This window comes from Ranitomeya variabilis, chromosome 4 (assembly GCF_051348905.1).
Source record: "Ranitomeya variabilis isolate aRanVar5 chromosome 4, aRanVar5.hap1, whole genome shotgun sequence".
NCBI classification, from domain to species: Eukaryota; Metazoa; Chordata; class Amphibia; order Anura; family Dendrobatidae; genus Ranitomeya; species Ranitomeya variabilis.
Window position 1 is genome coordinate 684,593,770 of NC_135235.1, and position 19,294 is coordinate 684,613,063.

Below are 19,294 nucleotides of genomic sequence, written 5' to 3' on the forward strand. Positions count from 1 at the left end.
TTATGTAAAGTGCCATGGAATAAATGGAGCTATAATAATAAATAATAATAATAATTGTGGGGCTCTCTCAGGGTAAGCTCTCAGCCGAGTGGTACTGTTCGGAGTTCCGGCGGTGGTCTTCAGAGGTTTCCTGGAGCAACTCAGCTCTCAGGTGTTTGTTCCAGAGGGGACTGTCTGAATAGTTAAACGACGCTCTGGCTCTCCATCCTCCTCCCAGCTCCTTGGAAGAGGCCATGACTCAGGCTGTCCGCATGGATCGGAGGTTACGAGAGAGAGGAGTCATGCAATGGGAGGCTCCTTTCCTTCCTGGTAAGCCAGAGTTTTTGCCAAGTGTTGAGCCCATGGAAGTGGGAGCCATCATTCTCAAAGAAAAGGAGAGGAGACATCGGCGACTTGGCAAGCTCTGTTTTTACTGTGGAGATCCCAAACTTTGGAAAATGGACTGTCATTCCTGCTCACCGACTAACAAGCGACTGAGTCTGGGTGATTGTCGTGGTGGTCACTCAGATTCGAAGGTACCTTTTTCTTCATTTTCAAAAATATTGTTGAAAGTGGAACTTGCTGTTATGGACTGTGTTTTTGTTACCTCGGCTTTTGTGGACTGCGGGTCCTCCATGAACCTGATTGACTCCAAACTGGTGGCCACCTGTAAGCTAGGGACAGTTAGGTTGGAGACTCCCATTAAACTTGTGGCTATCGACTCTTCGCCTCTCACAAAGAATGGTTTTAATTTAATCTCTGAGGAGTTTACCCTCAAGGTGGGGGCATTAGACCAGGAACGTATGTCATTCTTTGTCCTGGACAATCTACCGGCCGGACTGGTGTTAGGTTTTCCATGGTTGCAACTACATAACTCGGTTAGAGACTGGGGGTCCTGGAATATTGTAAATTGGGGACCTAATTATTCTAAATGTTGCCTTATTTCTGTGTCATGTCATCCATCAGTCTCGAGGGTATTCCGGAGTACCTGAGAGACTTTGAAGATGTGTTCTCGGAAAAAGAGGCTGAGGCTTTACCACCACACAGTCCATTTGATTGTAGTATAGACCAGGTTTCTAATGCTAAGTTGCCCAAGACCAGTTTATACAATCTATCTGGTCCTGAGAGATCTGCCATGAAAGAATACATCTCTGAGAGTCTTCGTAAAGGGCACATTCGCCCCTCTGTATCCCCTGTGGCGGCTGGGTTCTTTTTTGCTAAAAAAAAAAAAAAAAAAAGATGGTGGTCTGCGTCCATGCCTTGATTTCTGAGAGCTAAATAAGATTACTGTGAGGAACACTTATCCTCTCCCGCTTATCACTGATTTGAATAACCAACTGTCTGGGGCCAAGTGGTTTTCTAAATTTGACCTCCGGGGGGCATACAATCTTATCCGTATACGTGAGGGGGATGAGTGGAAAACTGCTTTTCTCACCTCAGAGGGACAGTTTGAGAATTTGGTTATGCCTTTCGGTCTGACTAATGCGCCAGCAGTTTTCCAGAATTTTATCAATCATGTCTTCTCTGACTTCATTGGGCGCTTTATGGTAGTCTATCTCAATGATATTCTGGTGTACTCAGTGGATAAACAGGATCACATAGGTTATCTTCGTGCAGTTCTCCAGATGCTCCGGGAGAACTGTCTTTTTTTAAACCTGAGAAATGTTTATTTGTTGTTCAGGAATTGTCCTTTCTGGGGTTTATCTTGTCTGCTGAGAGGTTTCGTATGGACCCTAGAAAGGTTCAGGCCTTGTTGATTAGGTGCAACCTAAAGATCTTAAGGTTCTCCAGCGTTTCTTAGGATTTGCAAATTATTATCGAAAATTTATAAAGGGCTTTTTGCAGATTGTCACACCCCTCACAGATTTAACTCAGAAAGGGTCTGATGTTAGGAATTGTCCGGCTTCTGATGTAGCGGCCTTTTCGGCATTAAAAAAAAAGGTCATGTCCGCCCCTGTTTTGATTCAACCAGATCCATGGGAACCATTTATTGTAGAGGTGAACGCTTCTGAGGTGGGGGCGGTGTTGTCCCAGGGGCCTGCCACTCTAACTAACTTAAGACCATGTGCTTTCTTCTCTAGGAAATTCTCTCCCGCAGAAAGGAATTATGTTGTGGGAAATCGAGAATTGTTGGCCATTAAATTGGCTTTTGAAGAATGGAGACATTTTTTGGAGGGGGCTGTCCATAAAATCACTGTAATTACGGACCATAAGAATCTGGCTTATATTGAGTTGGCCAAAAGACTGACTCCGACACAGGCAAGATGGTCACTTTTTGTCTCTCGATTTCAGTTCTCTATCACCTTTCGGCCAGGTTCTAAAAACATTAAGGCTGATGCCTGGTCTCATAGTCTGTTTGAAAAAACTGACCGTCACATCCAAACATAGACTGAGTGTGAACAGGTGCTGAACCTAGAGTCACCAACTCTTATATAGTCAAGCAAATAAGGCAGCACACTGCAGCGCTGAAACATGCAAACATGAAACACGAAAATTGAACTGCATTACTGCACTAGATATATGAAAAATGAGAGCGTTTAGCGCATAAAAATGGCCAATTTTATGTGTACCTGGTAGCCACTTTACGGCATCTCTCTTATACCAGGTCCTACGCTTTCCTTTCCTCGCTGAGAATAAACGTCTCCATCTGAATGGGTACCTATTATTTAGCCTTCTGACCGAGCACTCCGCCTCCTAGTCACAGGTGTTTTAATTGCAACAGGTCCATTACCCCTCCACAGAAAGTGAGAATGTTAGTCTAAGAAGAGGTTTTTCATAGGTACCTCCTCGCTGCAGCAGGCCCGGATCCACAATGGCCGCGGGGCTGCATCCGGGTCCTGCAGGGAGGTGGCTTCACAGTGCCTGCTCAGAGCAGGCGCCGGGAAGCCTCCAGGAGCTGTGCACGTCAGATGGCCGATCTGACATAGTGCACAGCAAAGTGTCAGATCAGCGATCTTACACTATAACATGCTGCCCCCCCCCGGGGGCAATGTTATAGTGTAAAAAAAAAAATATTCACATGTGTAAAAAAAATGAAAAAACAATCCCCCCAAAAATTAAAAAAATATATATATTGTTCCTATAAATACATTTCTTTCTCTAAATAAAAAACAACAATAAAAGTACACATATTTAGTATCGCCGCGTCCATAAGGACTTGACCTATAAAACTTTCCCACTAGTTAAGCCCTTCAGTGAACACCGTAAAAAAAACAAAAAAAAAAAACAGTGGCAAAAAACAACGCTTTATCATACCTCCAAACAAAAAGTGGAATAACACGCGATCAAAAAGGCGAATATAAATAGCCATGGTACCGCTGAAAACGTCATCTTGTCCCGCAAAAAACGAGCTGCCATACAGCGGTATTAAAGAAAAAATGAAAAAGTTATAGTCCTCAGAATAAAGCGATGCAAAAAACGGTAATTAGTTCTTACCGGTAATTGTATTTCCAGGAATTCACCTGACAGCACCATTGGAGGACGTCCTTCTTATCCGCAGTGGGACAGGAACCACAAGTTAAAAGGACCCTCCCCACTCCACCCACCAGTGATTTTCTAAGTACCACATCTGGATGGATGCAAAAAAGAGAGTTTATTTACAATTACACACCAATGTTACATCACATTAGTCAGTAGTAAAAGTTTGCAGTGGGAGGGAACTAGTAGTGCGGTCAGGTGGATTCCTGGAAATACAATTACCGGTAAGAACTAATTACCGTTTTCCAGTCCACCACCTGACAGCACCATTGGAGAATACCAAAGGATGTTTAGCAAGGGTGGGACTACTGCATGTAAGACTTTTCTACCAAAGGCTAATTGGTCTGATACGACATCTAATTTATAGTGTCTAGCAAAGGTAGAAAGACTAGTCCAAGTCGCCGCCCTACAGATTTGCTCAGCTGAGGCACCCCCCTTCTCTGCCCATGATGTAGAAATGGCTCGTGTTGAGTGGGCCCTAAGAGTGTCCGGGGGATCTTTCCCTTGGTTTGTATATGCTAGGCTAATCATGTTTTTAATCCACCTAGCAATGGTTGATTTTGCTGCCTTGCAATTTGGACCACCGTATTGTATAAATAAGTTAGTGTCCCGTCTCCAGCTTTCTGTCGCCCCCAGGTATTTTAGAACAGTCTCCCTAACGTCAAGGTTATGGTAGACCCCTTCTTTTGCGTTTTTAGGGTGTTGGCAGAAAGAAGGAAGGATTATCGCCTGATTTATATTGGTAGATGATACTACTTTGGGGAGGAAAGCTGGGTTATGTTTGAAGACTATTCTGTCGTCAAAGATTTGAAGATATGGGTTCTGGATAGAAAGAGCCTGCATCTCCCCTAGCCTTTTAGCCGATGTGATGGCAATTAGGAAGGCGGTTTTAAAGGAGAGACTGGCTCTGTCCATATCTTCTGACAGTAAGTAAGGGGTTTTACACAAAGTGTTAAGGACCAGGTTTAGGTCCCAAGGAGGAGTTGATTTCCTCACAAGTGGCCTCATTCTCTGTGTGGCCCTGGAAAATCTCGCTATCCAGGGATGAGAGGCTAGTGATGTATCAAAAAATACACTAAGTGCTGCAATCTGTACTTTTAGAGTACTAGGCCGAAGGCCCTTGTCAAATCCAAGTTGCAGGAAATCGAGGATTTTAGGGATATCTGGTTTTGAAGTATCCACATGACCTTTTCCCAGAAAGGAACAATACCGCTTCCAGATCTTGTTGTAAATCGCCGAAGTCACCGGCTTTCTGCTTGCCTGGAGTGTGGTAATGACTTCCTCTGACAGGCCTCTGGATCTTAGGGTTTGCCATACAGGATCCAAGCAGATAGGTGCAGAGAGTCTGGATTCTTGTGGAACACCGGACCCTGAAGTAGAAGGTCCTGCCTGTTCGGTAGAAAGACTGGTTCTTCTGTTGACATCCTGGACAGTAGAGAAAACCAGCTTCTTTTCGGCCAAAAAGGAACCACCAGGATTACGGTTGCTCTCTCGTCTCGTATCTTCCTGAGTGTCTTCGGTATCAGAGGAAGAGGTGGAAATGCGTACAGGAGACCTTCTCCCCAATACTGAGACAAGGCATCTACTCCTGTGGCTCCATCTAGAGGATTCAGAGAAAAAAATGCTCTGATTTTTGCGTTTGACCTGGTGGCAAAGAGGTCCACCTGAGGTGTGCCCCATTTCTGGCATAGACCGCTGAATACTTCCGGGTTCAGTTCCCACTCTCCGGGATGTACCAACTTTCGGCTCAAGAAATCTGCTAGCTGATTCTTGGCACCTTCCAGGTGAACTGCCGAGATGGATTTGACAGATCTTTCTGCCCACCTGAAAATCTGGTCTGCTAAGTGTTGCAGTGGTGGATGTCTCGGACCTCCCTGGTGTCTCAGAAATGCCACTGCTGTGACATTGTCGGACAGTATTCTCACGTGTCTGTCCCGGACCAATGACTGGGCCTGGCCCAACACTTTCCAGATCGCATACAGCTCTCTGAAATTCGATGATCTTGCCGCAATCTGAGGAGTCCATTCTCCCTGGTAGTATGTTCTTCCTATATGACCGCCCCATCCGTATTGACTGGCGTCTGTGGTAACCGTAACACAGGGATCGAGTACCCACGGTACTCCCTCTCTCAGGTTCCTCGGTGTGGTCCACCAGGTTAGGGATCTCTCCACCGACGGAGACACAAGCATCTTCCTGTCTAGGGAACGCTGTTTCCTGTTCCAGGATCCTAGGACTTCTCTTTGCAACTCCCGCGAGTGGAATTGGCTCCATTTCACACAGGGTATGCCTGCTGTCATGAAGCCGAGTATCCTCATTGCCTCTCTTATGGAGGGGGTACTTCTTCTGAATTGATGGATGTGCCTGATCAAGGCCTCTTGTCTGTCTTCTGGTAAAAAAGATGTTCTTAGATTGGAATCCAAGATCACCCCCAAAAATTTTATTCTGGAATTTGGGACCAGGCAGGACTTTTTCCAGTTCACAATCCACCCCAGCTCCTGTAGGATGGAAAGGGTGAAAGTGCAGTCTATCTTGAGGAGTTTCTGTGATTTCGCCATTATCAGGAAGTCGTCCAGGTATGGGACTATGGTCACATTCTGATTCCTCAGATAGGCCACCACTTCCGACATCAGCTTGGTAAAGATCCTGGGCACTGAAGCAAGCCCGAAGGGGAGACATCTGAACTGAAAGTGATGTACAATCCCCCTGTTCATTATGGCAAACCTCAGGAATTTTTGGTAGGAGATGTGTATCGGGACATGATAGTATGCGTTGCTTAGGTCTAGGGTACACATTACCATGTCTTTGTCTATTAGAGGCGTCGTGGATCTTATAGATTCCATCCGGAATCTTTTGTACCGGACCCATTTGTTTAATGGTTTTAAATTTATAATCGTCCGGGAGTCCCCGGACGGTTTCTTTATTGAAAATAAATGGGAATAATGGCCTTCGCCTCTTTCTGAGATGGGAACTGGCACAATCGCTTCTAATTCCAACAGCTCCTGGATGTTTGCCCACATGGAGAAGTCGGAGAGCGGGCAAGGTCGGGTTACTACAAATCTTTCTGGGGGACTGCCGGAGAATTCTAATTTGTATCCCTGTGTAATTACTTGTAGAATCCAAGGGTTCTGGGACACCTTCTGCCAACCCCCTAGAAATTTCTGTAATCGACCTCCCACCTTTATGTCATTTATTTGACTTTGGTGTACCTGCACTAGGGAAGATGGAGTCTCTACCTTTTCCACCCTTGGGATAAGACCACCTCCCAGTCTTCCCTTTCCCCTTGTAGTCTGTCCTCTGACCAGGTCGGGACCTACGAAAGGGCTGATATTTTTTGGTATTCTCCTCAGGGAAACCCTTCTTTTTATCTGAGGCCTTTTCTAGAATATTGTCTAGAATTGGTCCAAATACTTTATTTCCTGAGAATGGGATTCCACACAATTTATTTTTCGACTGGAGATCCCCCGACCAGGTCTTTAGCCATATGGCCCTTCTGGCCGCGTTAGACAGGGATTCGCTTCTAGCCGCAAACCGTACAGATTCGGCAGAAGCGTCTGCCATAAAGCCTGTTGCGAGTTTGAGCAATGGCAATGATTTAAGGATAACCTCTCTGGAAGTCTTGGCTTTGAGGTGATCCTCTAAATCGTCAATCCATAAGTGCATTGACCGGGCTACGGAGGTTGCCGCTATATTGGCCCGTATTATTGCCGCGGAGGACTCCCAAGTTCTCCTTAGCAAACCGTCTGCTTTACGATCCATAGGATCTTTTAATGCGGAAGAGTCCTCAAATGGAATTGAGGTCTTCTTCACCACCTTTGCTAGTGGGACATCAATCTTGGGAACTTCATCCCACACTTTAATGTCCTCAGGGTTGTAGAGCAGACGAAGTCTAAAGTCCCTGGGAATCACTAGCTTCTTCTCCGCTTCCTGCCACTCTTCCAGGATCATGGAACGGATGTGGTTGTTGACGGGGAAGACTTTTGTCACCTGGGCATGTAATCCGCCAAACATCTCGTCCTGGATCGAGGTTTCCTCTGGTGTATCTTGTAGCTGCATGGTGTTACGTACAGCATAAAGAAGTTCATCTGTGTCTGCTGCGGAGAAGAGATATCTCTTCCCCTTGCCCACAGATCCGTCTCTTTCTTCCTGGTCAGAACCCTCCGAAACCTCACCCTCGGAGGAGGGGCTAGACTCCCTTGGCCTTTTCCGTGAAGTCTGCGGTTCTGACTGAGCCTGGGAAAGATTCAAGTTTGAGATAGAAGCCTGAACCTCCTGTCGAATCATGGTCCTCATGTTGGATAGTAGTGCCGTCTGCTCATCACCCACAATTTTGGATGTGCACGATCTGCACAATGGTTTCCGCCAATTTTCTGGAAACTTAGTGGCACAAATCGGGCATTTATTCTTCCCCGACTTTTTCCTTTCAGTTGTGGGGATGGGAGGCTCAGCCTAGGGTAAATAGACATACGTGGCTGTAAGTAGAGGAGCAGGGGGGAGGGGTGGGCTTTGTGGTATGGCTTTTACATAGCCTACTCTCGTGCCCCTGAAGCTGGTCAGTCCCCTCAGGTCTGGTAGTGTCCTCCATGAGGATAATAACACAATATAGCCGTGTACACCTTTGTCAGGATAGCCGGCGGAATAACGACCCCCATAATATGTTTATATAGGTTTTTACCTGGTTGATCCTGCCTCCTTACCGCGCCCCGCGCGGTCGACCGTGCTGAAAGGGGCCTTCCTGATGGCCGGCGCCGCCGCTGGCGTCCCCCGGTCCCATGCTCGCCGCGACCCGAAGTGACGCGGCCGTCGACCGGAAGTGACGCGGCCGCGTGTCCTGGAGCCGGCAGCGGCCGCCGCACAGAGAACCCTCGCCGAGAATGGCCGCGGCCGCATGCGGGAACGGCCGCCGCTCCAGCAGACAGCGCCCGGACCGAGAGCCCCAGCCTGGAGAAACGGACCTTAGCCCCAGGAGCAGCGCTACACTGGGGAGGCTGAGGGACCCCCCATCGCAGGTATCAGCCGCATATATCTTGCGGCGGGGAAGGGAAAGGCTGGGCCCCCCGATCCCCACCATCTGCACAGCACCGTCGGAGGCTACGTCTTGCAGTTCCTATCCGCAGTGGGACAGGAAAAACACTGGTGGGTGGAGTGGGGAGGGTCCTTTTAACTTGTGGTTCCTGTTCCACTGCGGATAAGAAGGACGTCCTCCAATGGTGCTGTCAGGTGGTGGACTGGAAATAATTATTTTTTCCATAAAATAGTTTTTATCGTATAAAAGCACCAAAACATAAAAAAATGATATAAATGAGGTATCGCTGTAATCGTACTGACCCGAAGAATAAAACTGCTTTATCCATTTTACCAAACGCGGAACGGTATAAACGCCTCCCCCAAAAAGAAATTCATGAATAGCTGGTTTTGGGTCATTCTTCCTCAAAAAAATCTGAATAAAAAGCGATAAAAAAAGTCACGTGGCTGAAAATGTCACCAATAAAAACGTCAACTCGTCCTGCAAAAAACAAGACCTCACATGACTCTGTGGACCAAAATATGGAAAAATTATAGCTCTCAAAATGTGGTAACGCAAAAAATATTTTTTGCAATAAAAAGCGTCTTTCAGTGTGTGACGGCTGCCAATCATAAAAATCCGCTAAAAAACCCGCTATAAAAGTAAATCAAACCCCCCTTCATCACCCCCTTAGTTAGCGAAAAATTTAAAAAATGTAGTTATTTCCATTTTCCCATTAGGGTTAGGGTTAGGGCAAGGGTTAGGGTTGGGGCTGGGGTTAAGGCTACAGTTACGGTTGGGGCTAAAGTTAGGGTTTGGATTACATTTACGGTTGGGAATAGGGTTGGGGTTAGGGGTGTGTCAGGGTTAGGGGTGTGGTTAGGGTTACTGTTGGGGTTAGGGTTAGGGATGTGTTTAAATTAGGGTTTCAGTTATAAAACAACTGTTCAGCACATTTAACTCCCTCCTCCGCCCACCACTGCCACCTCCAACTCCCTTCATCTCTTCCGAGGACTTTGCCACCTACTTCAAAAACAAGATTGACCAAACAAGGCAAACCTTTACTTGTCCACCACCCCAACCACTCCATATGCCAGACCTCTGCCCTTCCCTAATAACCTCCCTCTCCAACATCACTGAAGGAGAGCTTACTCGCCTCTTTTCCAAATCACACCTCACCACCTGTGCACTTGACCCCATGCCTTCCCACCTGCTCCCCAACCTCACTAACACGCTTATTCCAGCCCTAACCCATCTCTTCAACCTATCGCTCTCTTCTGGTACCTTCCCGTCTGCCTTCAAACATGCCACCATCACACCCATCCTCAAAAAAACTAACCTTGACCCAACTGCTTTGCCCAGCTATCGCCCCATATCTCTGCTCCCGTTTGCTTCAAAACTCCTTGAGCAGCATGTCCATGGTCAACTTTCCTCCCACCTCTCATCTAACTCTCTCCTTGACAACCTCCAATCTGGCTTCCGCCCCCACCACTCCACCGAAACTGCCCTGACAAAAATTACTAATGACTTAGTCACAGCCAAAGCTAAAAGACAGTTCTCCATCCTCCTCCTTCTTGACCTGTCCTCTGCTTTCGACACAGTCGATCACTGCCTACTGCTACAGATTCTTTCTTCCCTTGGCATCAAAGACCTCGCCCTGTCCTGGATTGCCTCATACCTATCCAACCGCACATTTAGCGTTTCCCACTCCCACACTACCTCCTCATCCCGCCCTCTCTCTGTTGGAGTCCCTCAAGGCTCTGTCCTAGGACCCCTACTTTTTTCCATCTATACCCTTGGCCTAGGACAACTCATAAAGTCCCATGGTTTCCAGTACCACCTGTATGCAGACGACACTCAGATCTACCTCTCTGGCCCAGATGTCACCTCCCTGCTGTCCAGAATCCCGAAGTGTCTGTCAGCCATATCCTCCTTCTTCACCTCTCGCTTCCTAAAACTCAATGTAGACAAAACCGAATTCATCATCTTTCCCCCACCTCACGTATCCCCCCTACCCAATCTATCTATTATGGTGAACGGCATCACGCTCTCTCCCGCTCCTGAAATCCGCTGCCTCGGGGTAACTCTTGAATCTGCCCTGTCCTTCAAACCTCACGTCCAAGCTCTCGCCACCTCCAACTCTAAAATATTGCCAGAATCCGTTCCTTCCTCAGTCCACAATCTACCAAAACTCTTGTGCATGCTCTCATCATCTCCCGCCTCGATTACTGCAACACCCTCCTCTGTGGCCTCCCCGCTAACTCTCTTGCACCACTCCAGTATGTCCTCAACTCTGCTGCCCACCTAATCCACCTCTCTCCTCGCTACTCTCCTGCTTCTCCCCTCTGCAAATCCCTCCACTGGCTCCCAATCCCCCAACGAATCCAGTTCAAACTACTAACACTGATCTACAAAGCCATCCACAACCTGTCCCCTCCCTATATCTCTGAACTAATCTCCCACTATCTTCACTCACGTAATCTTCGTTCATCCCAAGACCTCCTACTCTCCTCCACACTTATTCGTTCCTCACACAATCGCCTCCAAGATTTCTCCCGAATATCCCCCATCCTCTGGAATTCCATGCCTCAACACGTCCGATTATCCACCACCCTCGGATCCTTCAGACGGAACCTGAAAACACATCTCTTCAGGAAAGCCTACAGCCTACAATAACCGAGCCGCCGCCTCACCACCGCCAGAGCCGCCGCCTCACCCCTACCTTCTGTCTCTTCCCCACTATCCCATAGAATGTAAGTCCGCAAGGACAGGTGTTGTGAATTCTGTCTGGGCTCCCTCTGGTGGCCTTTAGCGATACTGCGGGTCTGGAGCTGGGCTCAGCTGCCTCATTTCCTGCTATGCTGGTTCCTATTTAACTCCACCTGGACCTTTACTTGTTGCCTGCTGTCGTTGTATTCAGTACTGGTTCTGACCTCTCTTGGATTTTCCTGGTGACCTGTCTATTTCTGAGAAGCTAAGTCTTGCTAGTTCTTTTTGCTCATTGTTTCCTTGAATATGTTTCTCAGTATATGATGTGTTCAGTCCAGCTTGCTTATATGTCATTTTTCGCTTGCTGGTAGCTCTGGGGAGCAGAGTGCGCCCCTCACATCGTGAGTCGGTGTGGGGGTTCTTGCACTTTCTGCGTGGATAGTTTTTGATAGCTTTTGTACCGACCGCACAGATCCCTGCTATCTTCTGTCTATTTAGTGTTTTTCATTCCTACGTTTGTATTTTCCCCTTAACTCACCGTTATTATTTGTGGGGGGCTGCCTAAACTTTGGGGTTATTTCTCTGAGGCAAGTGAGGCTTTGCTTTCTCTCTAGGGGTAGCTAGTTTCTCAGGCCGTGAAGAGGCGTCTAGGTTTTTAGGTAACGCTCCACGGCTGCCTTTAGTGTGTGTGGATAGGATCAGAATTGCGGCCGGTATAGTTCCCACATCCCCGGAGCTTGTCCTACTATTCAGGTTTACCTATCAGGTCAGTTTGGTGATCCTACCACCGGATCATAACAGACAGGGTCCTCTCCCCTCTGTACCAGTGTGTCACTGTAAACCTGTTTACTGTAAATGATATCTATAACTCTGTATGTAACCCCTTTCTCATGTACAGCACCATGGAATTAATGGTGCTATATAAATAAATAATAATAATAATAAAAATAATAATAATAATTGGGGGGTTTCCACTATTTAGGCACATCAGGGGCTCTACAAACGCGACATGGCGTCCTATCTCAATTCAAGCCAATTCTGCGTTGAAAAAGTAAAACAGTGCTCCTTCCCTTCCGAGCTCTCCCGTGCACCCAAACAGGGGTTTACCCCAACATATGGGGTATCAGCGCACTCAGGACACATTGGACAACAACTTTTGGGGTCCAATTACTCCTGTTACCCTTGGGAAAATACAAAACTGGGGGCTAAAAAATAATTTTTGTGGAAAAAATAGATTTTTTATTTTCACGGCTCTGTGTTATAAACTGTAGTGAAACACTTGGGTGTTCAAAGTTCTCACAACACATCTAGATAAGTTCCTTGGCTGGGTCTAGTTTCCAATATGGGGTCACTTGTGGGGGGTTTCTACTGTTTAGGTACATTAGGGGCTCTGCAAACGCAATGTGACGCCTGCAGACCAATCCATCTAAGTCTGCATTCCAAATGACGCTCCTTCCGAGCTCTGCCATGCGCTCAAACGGTGGTTCCCCCCACATATGGGGCATCAGCGTACTCAGGACAAATTGGACAACAACTTTGGGGTCCAATTTCAACTGTTACCCTTGGAAAAATACAAAACTGGGGGCTAAAAATAATTTTTGTGGAAAAAAATAATTTTTATTTTCACGGCTCTGCATTATAAACTGTAGTGAAACACTTGGGGGTTCAAAGCTCTCACAACACATCTAGATGAGTTCCTTAGGGGGTCTACTTTCCAAAATGGTGTCACTTGTGGGGGGTTTCAATGTTTAGGCACATCAGTGGCTCTCCAAACGCAACATGGCGTCCCATCTCAATTCCTGTCAATTTTGCATTGAAAAGTCAAATGGCGCTCCTTCGCTTCCGAGCTCTGCCATGCGCCCAAACAGTGGTTTACCCCCACATATGGGGTATCGGCGTACTCAGGACAAATTGTACAACAACTTTTGGAGTCCATTTTCTCCTGTTAGGGTATGTGTCCACCTTCAGGATGGCCGGCAGTTTGGACGGAGAGGCAAACCCGCTCCGCCCTAAGCCCCGCCCCCTTCTGTGACCCGATGATGCCGGATGTGTTCATTGCACACATCCGGCATCATCGCACCCCACACATAGGGCCCTGTGATTTACCTTGCGGCGGCGCAGCATCGCCGCAAGGTACACGGACATGCTGCGATCTTAAAAGACGCACCCCATGTCCGGAATCGCAGGGCCGCCGGATGCGTGTTACCACGCATAGTGGAGAAGGGATTTGATAAAATCCCCTCCACTATGCTGTAACATCTGGACGCTGCGTGTTTGACGCTGTGGCTCTGCGCAGCGTCAAACATGCAGCGTTTCCTGAACGTGGACACATCCCCTTACCCCTGGTAAAATAAAACAAATTGGAGCTGAAGTAAATTTTTTGTGAAAAAAAGTTAAATGTTCATTTTTATTTAAACATTCCAAAAATCCCTGTGAAACACCTGAAGGGTTAACAAACTTCTTGAATGTGGTTTTGAGCACCTTGAGGGGTGCAGTTTTTAGAATGGTGTCACACTTGGTTATTTTCTATCATATAGACCCCTCAAAATGACTTCAAATGAGATGTGGTCCCTAAAAAAAAAAAATGGTGTTGTAAGGCTGGAGTCACACATGGCGTAAGACAATACGCCACGTATTATACGTCCGTACTACGGCCGTAATACGGAGAAATGTTCCCAAAATAGTGATCCGTAGTCAGGGTGTGTCAGCGTATTTTGCGCATGGCATCCTCCGTATGTAATCCGTATGGCATCCGTACTGCGAGATTTTCGCGCAGGCTTGCAAAACCGACATCTAATGGATTTATGTGCTCAAATGTTCGGGAAAACATATATACAGTATATATATATATATATATATATATATATGTCATTGAGACACATATATATATATATTCTGTATTTAGATTTCATTCAGCGCGATATCTGTGAACAGTCGGTAATTCAATTGCCGGCTTTTCATTTCTCCTGCACAAACCCGACAGGATATGAGACATGGTTTTCATACAGTAACCATCTCATATCCCCTTTTTTTTGCATATTCCACACTACTAATGTTAGTAGTGTGTATGTGCAAAATTTCAGCGCTGTAGATGCTGAAATAAAGGGTTAAATGGCGGAAAAAATTGGCGTGGGCTCCCGCGCAATTTTCTCCGCCAGAGTGGTAAAGCCAGTGACTGAGGGCAGATATTAATAGCCAGGAGAGGGTCCATGGTTATTGCACCCCCCGTGGCTACAAACATCTGCCCCCAGTCACCCCAGGAAAGGCACATCTGGAAGATGCGCCTATTCTGGCACTTGGCCACTCTCTTCCCACTCCCTGTAGCGGTGGGCTATGGGGTAATGAAGGGTTAATGCCACCTTGCTATTGGAAGGTGACATTAAGCCAGATTAATAATGGAGAGGCGTCAATTATGTCACCTATCCTTTATTAATCCAATTGTTGGAAAGGGTTAAAAAACACACACACACACATTATTAAAAAGGATTTTAATGAAATAAACACAGCGGTTGTTGTACTAATTTATTGTTCTGTCAATCCATCAGGAACACCCTCGCTTGGCAAAATAATAAACGCACAAGATACATACCTTCTGGTGAACCGTCTCGTCCCACGAGGTAATCCATCTGAAGGGGTTAACTAATATTACAGGCAGAGCTGCGATAAACCACTCGCTCGTGCCTGTAATCCCCCGGGTGCTGAAAGGAAAGCAGGATCTGTACTTACATTGAGTCGCGGTGAGGCGCCCTCTGGTGGATGTTCTCATGAACTGCAGCCTGGGAACTTTTTCCCACGCTCCAGGTCATATGAGGACATCCACCAGGGGGCGCATCACCGCGACTGAAGGAAATGTAGGTCAATGACCTACATTTCATTCATTCGCCGGGGATTACAGGCACGGAGCACAGCTGCATTTAGCAGGGCTCCTGCCTGTAATATTAGTTAACCCCTTCAGATGGATTACTTCGTGGGACGAGACGGTTCACCAGAAGGTATGTATCTTGTGCGTTTATTATTTTTCCAAGCGAGGGTGTTCCTGATGGATTGAGAGAACAATAAATTAGTACAACAACCGCTGTGTTTATTTCATTAAACTACTTTTTAATCATGTATGTGTGTTTTTTAACCCTTTCCAACAACTGGATTAATAATGGATAGGTGTCATAAATGACGCCTCTCCATTATTAATCTGGCTTAATGTCACCTTCAAATAGCAAGGTGGCATTAACCCTTCATTACCCCATATCCCACCGCTACAGGGAGTGGGAAGAGAGTGGCCAAGTGCCAGAATAGGCGCATCTTCCAGATGTGCCTTTTCTGGGGTGGCTGGGGGCAGATGTTTTTAGCCACGGGGGGGCCAATAACCATGGACCCTCTCCTGGCTATTAATATCTGCCCTCAGTCACTGGCTTTACCATTCTGGCGGAGAAAATTGCGCGGGAGCCCACGCCAATTTTTTCCGCCATTTACCCTTTATTTGAGCAGCTACAGCGCTGAAATTTTGCACATACACACTACTAACATTAGTAGTGTGGAATATGCAAAAAAAAGGGGATATGAGATGGTTTACTGTATGTAAACCATGTCTCATATCCTGTCGGGTTTGTGCAGGAGAACTGAAAAGCCGGCAATTGAATTACCGACTTTTCACTAACAGCGCTGCGTATTTCTCGCAAGTCACACTGCAGGTCCGTGTGGAATCCGTATTTTTCTCGCCCCCATAGACTTTCATTGGCGTATTATTTGCGCAATACGCTGACAAACGCAGCATGCTGCGACTTTGTACGGCCGTAGAAAGCCGTATAATACTGAACCGTAATATACGGCTGATAGGAGCAGCCCCATTGAGAAGCATTGTGCCGTATGTAATGCGAGTTTTACGTACGTAGTTTTTGCGCTCTTACGTACGTAAAACACGCATGTGTGACCCCGGCCTAAAAATGAGAAATTGCTGGTCAACTTTTAACCCTTATAACTCCCTAACAAAAAAAAACTTGGTTCAAAAATTGTGCTGATGTAAAGTAGACATGTGGGAAATGTTACTTATTAAGTATTTTGTGTGACATATCTCTGTGATTTAATTGCATAAAAATTCAAAGTTGGAAAATTGCGAAATTTTCTAAATTTTCGCCCAATTTCCATTTTTTTCACAAATAAAGGCAGGTAATATCAAAGAAATTTTACCACTATCATGAAGTACAATATGTCACGAGAAAACATTGTCAGAATCACTGGGATCCGTTGAAGCGTTCCAGAGTTATAACCTCATAAAGGGACAGTGGTCAGAATTGTAAAAATTGGCCTGGTCATTAACGTGCAAACCACCCTTGGGGGTAAAGGGGTTAAACTATACGCTTACCGACCGTTACCGACTTGGCTCATTTTGACCCCTCTCTGTCGCCATCTGGTGGCGTGGTGCAGCATGCATTGTGCTACGGTGCGGCAAGTGCGACCTCTTTTGCTCTCACCCACTCCCCCTCATGGGGTCTGCACATACCTGCATTGCTGCAGCGTGACAGGAACATTAGAAAATGTGGGAAGACAGTATTGTGGGAACATTATACTATGTAGGGGGATGGCGGTACTGTGGGAACATTATACTGTGTGTGATGGGATGATGATACTATGGAAACATCATACTGTGTGGAGAGAATGGCGGTAGTGTGGGAAGATTATGCTGTGTGTGATAGACTGGTGATACTATGAAATTTTACTGTGTGTGGTGGGATGGTGGTACTGTGAGAAGAATATACTATGGCAGTAGTGTGAAAATATCTTTTGTGTGAGAGATGCCAGTACTAGCGAAACTTTATACTGTGTGAGGGGCATCATATATACTGCAGAAGTGGTGTAAAATAGTGTTCATAACAAGAACAATTCCTCAGGGCTGTGCGGCATTTGTGCAAAAAGACTGCCATCTGCCATCCAGACGGGACCCTGCGGAATCAATAGGAAAAAGGGAGAGTTTCAGGAAGAACGACCAGGTCAGGTGACCTTGACAACATAGTTTGCTGTTATTATGAAGGCCATAGCCCAAAATCCAGAAGAATTTGAGGTACCAGGCCATGGTGGTTGCTGGTTGTGGCGACAGAACCCAGGCGGGAACAGACGAGCCCCAGACTCCATACTACGCCAGCCAAAGCTTAAGAACCTGACCTGCGGCGGTCAAGACCCAGAGTGCTGGCTATGCAAGGCGAGAGCAGAGTCCTAGCTCTTATTACTTCTGGTATAAGAGACGGATGTGCCAATGATCTGTGTGGAGATTCCGCTCAGTAGTATACGCCTGCAGTAAAGAGCAGGAGGTGCGAGTGAGCCGGGCCATTGCTTCCAGCACTGACGTCAGTACAGGTGTTGGTCCAGGGTAGTACAACAGACAAGGTGAAAGCTGGTTGAAGTGAAGGCGACCCAGCGAGCCTTGGTAGACTTTGTTAGGAGGACTTATGGCCTAATGGGAAGAGGTAGAGACACCGCTTTGGCCTGTGTTTGCAGAAGAGACAGTGTTGTCGACCATATGTGTCAGAAAAATGACCCTCATCAGTAGCTAAAGTAACATGTGGTTAGAGGCTGCTATTACAGTGAGAGTGAGCCGGAGAATTCATTGTATTTATGATATTGTATATTTCACCTCGTAATCACCCTGTTTTGCATTATTCACTGTTGCCATAGTGATCACAATTCCCATTATCAGGGAAATAAATAATTATATTGGTTACTTGCGGTTTGTGTGTTGTATCCGGTCACCTGCTTACAGGGGGATAATGGGGACATTATACTGTGTGAGGCATCATATATACTGCATAAGGGGCATTACACTGTGTGGGACCAACAAAGGGCCTGTACTAAAAGTACAATCTGTTCCCTCACTTCCTGTCCTCCATAGTTGGGTCGTATGTATCTATTACAGGAAACAGAACCGCAATGATTCTTATAAAGTGTCAACAAAAGCCCCAAAAGAGTCTCAGTGCTGAAGGGGTTAATGTCCCCCACACTCAGTAATGGGGAATCTCCAGCACCTACCTCCACCTGCAGAGCCGCACTCCACATATATGGCTGTTATGTGCACACAGGACCTGTGATGAGGTCACAGGAGGGGAGGAGTCAGGGGTCACATGATCAGGGGCCTCAGTGAATGATATCTGTAGTGCAGACCCTACATGGAAACTTCTCCTCAGTCAGTGACATTCCCGCCATTATTCCCCCTCACTACTGGCACAATTACCCCGCGCCGCCTTCTCTACACAGTGTTATGTGTGGAATGTAACGTGGGATTTCTCTGGAGACAAATAGACCCCACACATGAGGTATCACCAGTTACCGGACGTCGACTATATGGTGGCATATGATTGTGCTATCGCCTCCACACCAAGAGCTAAAATGACGAAATCTTATTATTTATCCCTTTCCAGTGTCTGGCTAAGGGCTTGTTTCCATTTGCGAGAAACACGTCCGTGTCTCGCATGTGGAAACCAAGCTCTGGTGCCGGCACTCCAGAGCGGAGCGTGCGGCTCCATGTGTTCCTATGCGGCCGCACGCTCCGCTCCCAAGTGCCAGCACCAGAGCTTGGTTTCCACATGCGAGACACGGACGTGTTTCTCGCAAATGGAAACAAGCCCTAAGGCCGGGGACACACTTAACGTATAAAAAAACGGTCCGTTTTTCACGGCCGAGAATCGCACAAATGTTTCAAAAACAGTGATCCGTGTGCAGTGCGAGGATGCGATTTCCTCGCATCAAATGATCCGTATGGCATCCGTATGCCGAGATTTTCTCGCAAGCTTGCAAAACCGACATCTAATGGATTTATGTGCTCAAATGTTCGGGAAAACATATATACAGTATATATATATGTCATTGAGACACATATATATATATTCTGTATTTATATTTCATTCAGCGCGATATCTGTGAAAAGCCGGTAATTCAATTGCCGGCTTTGCATTTCTCCTTCACAAACCCGACAGGATATGAGACATGGTTTTCATACAGTAAGCCATCTCATATTCCCATTTTTTTTGCATATTCCACACTACTAATGTTAGTAGTGTGTATGTGCAAAATTTGGCCGCTGTAGCTGCTCAAATAAAGGGTTAAATGGCGGAAAAAATTGGCGTGGGCTCCCGCGCAATT

At 46.5% G+C, this 19,294-nt stretch overlaps 1 protein-coding gene across 2 annotated transcripts in view; it reads right to left on the reverse strand.

Annotated features, from left to right (window-relative positions):
* The window catches only part of LOC143767597 (uncharacterized), a 43,028-nt gene extending 24,813 nt beyond the window's left edge, over positions 1 to 18,215 (reverse strand). For both annotated transcript variants that reach the window (XM_077256018.1, XM_077256017.1), the window contains exon 1: positions 18,185 to 18,215. The gene's annotated coding sequence lies outside the window, so the exon portion shown is untranslated. The remainder of the gene's footprint in view (positions 1 to 18,184) is intronic.
* Positions 18,216 to 19,294: the final 1,079 nt, after the last annotated feature.